This window comes from Schistocerca americana, unplaced genomic scaffold (assembly GCF_021461395.2).
Source record: "Schistocerca americana isolate TAMUIC-IGC-003095 unplaced genomic scaffold, iqSchAmer2.1 HiC_scaffold_254, whole genome shotgun sequence".
NCBI classification, from domain to species: Eukaryota; Metazoa; Arthropoda; class Insecta; order Orthoptera; family Acrididae; genus Schistocerca; species Schistocerca americana.
Window position 1 is genome coordinate 132501 of NW_025725966.1, and position 5000 is coordinate 137500.

The window sequence follows — 5000 nt, forward strand, 5'->3', positions numbered from 1 at the left end:
GTCGTACCTTAACCTAACCTATGTCGTACCTTAACCTAACCTATGTCGTACCTTAACCTAACCTATGTCGTACCTTAACCTAACCTATGTCGTACCTTAACCTAACCTATGTCGTACCTTAACCTAACCTATGTCGTACCTTAACCTAACCTATGTCGTACCTTAACCTAACCTATGTCGTACCTTAACCTAACCTATGTCGTACCTTAACCTAACCTATGTCGTACCTTAACCTAACCTATGTCGTACCTTAACCTAACCTATGTCGTACCTTAACCTAACCTATGTCGTACCTTAACCTAACCTATGTCGTACCTTAACCTAACCTATGTCGTACCTTAACCTAACCTATGTCGTACCTTAACCTAACCTATGTCGTACCTTAACCTAACCTATGTCGTACCTTAACCTAACCTATGTCGTACCTTAACCTAACCTATGTCGTACCTTAACCTAACCTATGTCGTACCTTAACCTAACCTATGTCGTACCTTAACCTAACCTATGTCGTACCTTAACCTAACCTATGTCGTACCTTAACCTAACCTATGTCGTACCTTAACCTAACCTATGTCGTACCTTAACCTAACCTATGTCGTACCTTAACCTAACCTATGTCGTACCTTAACCTAACCTATGTCGTACCTTAACCTAACCTATGTCGTACCTTAACCTAACCTATGTCGTACCTTAACCTAACCTATGTCGTACCTTAACCTAACCTGTATTGCGCCTTAACCTAACCTGTATTGCGCCTTAACCTAACCTGTATTGCGCCTTAACCTAACCTGTATTGCGCCTTAACGTAACCTGTATTGCGCCTTAACGTAACCTGTATTGCGCCTTAACGTAACCTGTATTGCGCCTTAACGTAACCTGTATTGCGCCTTAACGTAACCTGTATTGCGCCTTAACGTAACCTGTATTGCGCCTTAACGTAACCTGTATTGCGCCTTAACGTAACCTGTATTGCGCCTTAACGTAACCTGTATTGCGCCTTAACGTAACCTGTATTGCGCCTTAACGTAACCTGTATTGCGCCTTAACGTAACCTGTATTGCGCCTTAACGTAACCTGTATTGCGCCTTAACGTAACCTGTATTGCGCCTTAACGTAACCTGTATTGCGCCTTAACGTAACCTGTATTGCGCCTTAACGTAACCTGTATTGCGCCTTAACGTAACCTGTATTGCGCCTTAACGTAACCTGCATTGCGCCTTAACGTAACCTGCATTGCGCCTTAACGTAACCTGCATTGCGCCTTAACGTAACCTGTATTGCGCCTTAACGTAACCTGTATTGCGCCTTAACGTAACCTGTATTGCGCCTTAACGTAACCTGTATTGCGCCTTAACGTAACCTGTATTGCGCCTTAACGTAACCTGTATTGCGCCTTAACGTAACCTGTATTGCGCCTTAACGTAACCTGTATTGCGCCTTAACGTAACCGATATTGCGCCTTAACGTAACCTATATTGCGCCGTAACGTAACCTATATTGCGCCGTAACGTAACCCACATTGCCCCTTAACGTAACCCACATTGCCCCTTAACGTAACCCACATTGCCCCTTAACGTAACCCAACACACGTTGGGCCTTAACCCAACACACGTTGGGCCTTAACCCAACACACGTTGGGCCTTAACCCAACACACGTTGGGCCTTAACCCAACACACGTTGGGCCTTAACCCAACACACGTTGGGCCTTAACCCAACACACGTTGGGCCTTAACCCAACACACGTTGGGCCTTAACCCAACACACGTTGGGCCTTAACCCAACACACGTTGGGCCTTAACCCAACACACGTTGGGCCTTAACCTGCTCTGTAATTGTCATACGACGCGTTAAATTAGTGTAGTGTTGCCTAACTGCAACCCCCGCAATATAGTTTGCTACTCGCACTGCCCGGTCCCCAGTGTATCGCTTCATGTTAAACACCTTGCAGCTATACACTGTAATGTGGATGGCAGCAGGACGTACATGCTCAATGCCCTTTGCAGTTGTTCATTGGCATTTGCAGTTGTTCATTGGCATTCGCATGTGCGAAGCACTTAGCCTACGCTGTGGTACGGCCTGTGTCAACTGTCCGCTGATGTTGTACGTCCAAATCACACACTGTACTGCACATTGGTCCTCATGTACTGAATGATACATCGTGGTACATGTGACCGTACAACGACTGCGCCAACAACGGCGAACCATGCGGTCCAAATGTTGTGCACTCAGCTACGTGTCGTCTCCCTATAAGAGCTGGATTGCAGTGTGGTATGCCCTGGATGGCGATCAGCATGAGCCGTCTGTTGATGTAGTGGCGCGTGTTGTCAGACGTAGTCGTCTCTTCTCACACACCGTGATAGCATGGTGCACTGCGTTCCACATCTGCGACATGCGACAGAGGCCGGTTGACAGTCGTTCGCGCAATGGACATCGCATACGTACGGGGGCCACCTTCCACGTGTTCGCGAAGCGTGCACATGTTGTTGCGTGTATGTGGGCAGACATAGTGTGTCGTGACACCTGACACAGGCATGCAACAATCGTTGAATTTGCAAATGGCGATGGACGCCTACGTTTGCTGGTGACGTTATGCAAATGAACAACTGGTAAACCGTTGTGGTGCGGTTGTTCTCGCTAGAGGTGAATCAGTGATGGCGACGATCGGTTGAGCTACCAACCGGTTGTTCCAGCGATACCCACCATGCCCACGAACGTGAATGGCATCTGGGTGTGAAGCGATACGCGGCGGTGGCTGGGTGGGACCGTCCCCGGCCGGTGAGGGGGGGCCTCCCGGCGTGCTGGCCGCGCGGTGCGTGGGCGCACGCGCTACAGCCGGCTGGTGGGGGCGGCCAGTGGCAGGCGCGCCGGCCGACGGAGGCGGCAGGCGGCGCAGCTGCGCGCCGGCGCACCCTGCACGCGGCGCCGTGCGGCCAAAGTAGGTCCTCGCGGGCCCGGTGCGAAGCGCGGTGGACATCTGCAGTGTGCTGGTCCGATTGAGGACTGTGTGCGCTGAGGATGCGCCGCCGCCCGGCGCTCGGCGCCGCGACGCCGTCTGCTGCTCGGTCGCCTCTGCGGTTCTCGCAGGTGGTTTGTATCGCAGCTGTGCGGACGTGTTGGCGCGTGCGCTGTGCTGGGAGAGTTCGCTTCGGCACCCAAGTGGGGCTTTTGTCCTTCTGTGGCGCTGGCGTTGGAGCTGCCGGTCACCGTAGGTGGCGCGTGTTGTCTCCCGCCGGCAATGCCACGACAGCACGCTCCCGGGCCTCTGTCGGCAGCGGCAAGCTCAGTTGGGAGCACGGGTGGTCGCACCTAAAGCGTCTACTCGCCAAACTCCGGGCGATTGCGCCTCTCTCGAACCCGACCAAGTACTTAGGACGGCGCTGCGCGCCGCCGGGACCTGAGAGGGTTTCGAGGTGTATTGTGCAGGGGAGCTCAGCCTCCTCCTGTTTGCAGAATAATTGAGCGGACGCTTGCGTGTTCGCGCGGGCCCCCGGGACACACTCCCGGGCGGCCGGCTGCTCAGCTCTAGTTGACGCAGCTCCCTGGTTGATCCTGCCAGTAGTCATATGCTTGTCTCAAAGATTAAGCCATGCATGTCTCAGTACAAGCCGCATTAAGGTGAAACCGCGAATGGCTCATTAAATCAGTTATGGTTCCTTAGATCGTACCCACGTTACTTGGATAACTGTGGTAATTCTAGAGCTAATACATGCAAACAGAGTCCCGACCAGAGATGGAAGGGACGCTTTTATTAGATCAAAACCAATCGGTCGGCTCGTCCGGTCCGTTTGCCTTGGTGACTCTGAATAACTTTGGGCTGATCGCACGGTCCTCGTACCGGCGACGCATCTTTCAAATGTCTGCCTTATCAACTGTCGATGGTAGGTTCTGCGCCTACCATGGTTGTAACGGGTAACGGGGAATCAGGGTTCGATTCCGGAGAGGGAGCCTGAGAAACGGCTACCACATCCAAGGAAGGCAGCAGGCGCGCAAATTACCCACTCCCGGCACGGGGAGGTAGTGACGAAAAATAACGATACGGGACTCATCCGAGGCCCCGTAATCGGAATGAGTACACTTTAAATCCTTTAACGAGTATCTATTGGAGGGCAAGTCTGGTGCCAGCAGCCGCGGTAATTCCAGCTCCAATAGCGTATATTAAAGTTGTTGCGGTTAAAAAGCTCGTAGTTGGATTTGTGTCCCACGCTGTTGGTTCACCGCCCGTCGGTGTTTAACTGGCATGTATCGTGGGACGTCCTGCCGGTGGGGCGAGCCGAAGGCGTGCGACGCGCCTCGTGCGTGCTCGTGCGTCCCGAGGCGGACCCCGTTGCAATCCTACCAGGGTGCTCTTGAGTGAGTGTCTCGGTGGGCCGGCACGTTTACTTTGAACAAATTAGAGTGCTTAAAGCAGGCAAGCCCGCCTGAATACTGTGTGCATGGAATAATGGAATAGGACCTCGGTTCTATTTTGTTGGTTTTCGGAACCCGAGGTAATGATTAATAGGGACAGGCGGGGGCATTCGTATTGCGACGTTAGAGGTGAAATTCTTGGATCGTCGCAAGACGAACAGAAGCGAAAGCATTTGCCAAGTATGTTTTCATTAATCAAGAACGAAAGTTAGAGGTTCGAAGGCGATCAGATACCGCCCTAGTTCTAACCATAAACGATGCCAGCCAGCGATCCGCCGCAGTTCCTCCGATGACTCGGCGGGCAGCCTCCGGGAAACCAAAGCTTTTGGGTTCCGGGGGAAGTATGGTTGCAAAGCTGAAACTTAAAGGAATTGACGGAAGGGCACCACCAGGAGTGGAGCCTGCGGCTTAATTTGACTCAACACGGGAAACCTCACCAGGCCCGGACACCGGAAGGATTGACAGATTGATAGCTCTTTCTTGATTCGGTGGGTGGTGGTGCATGGCCGTTCTTAGTTGGTGGAGCGATTTGTCTGGTTAATTCCGATAACGAACGAGACTCTAGCCTGCTAACTAGTCGCGTGACATCCTT

At 52.2% G+C, this 5000-nt stretch overlaps 1 non-coding gene across 1 annotated transcript in view; it reads left to right on the forward strand.

The window, feature by feature from the left end:
• The first annotated feature begins 3537 nt into the window (after window positions 1–3537).
• The window catches only part of LOC124576628, a 1910-nt gene continuing 447 nt past the window's right edge, over window positions 3538–5000 (forward strand). The window contains exon 1 of the ribosomal RNA XR_006972560.1: window positions 3538–5000. This exon is cut by the window's right edge and continues 447 nt beyond it. This is a non-coding gene — a ribosomal RNA (small subunit ribosomal RNA).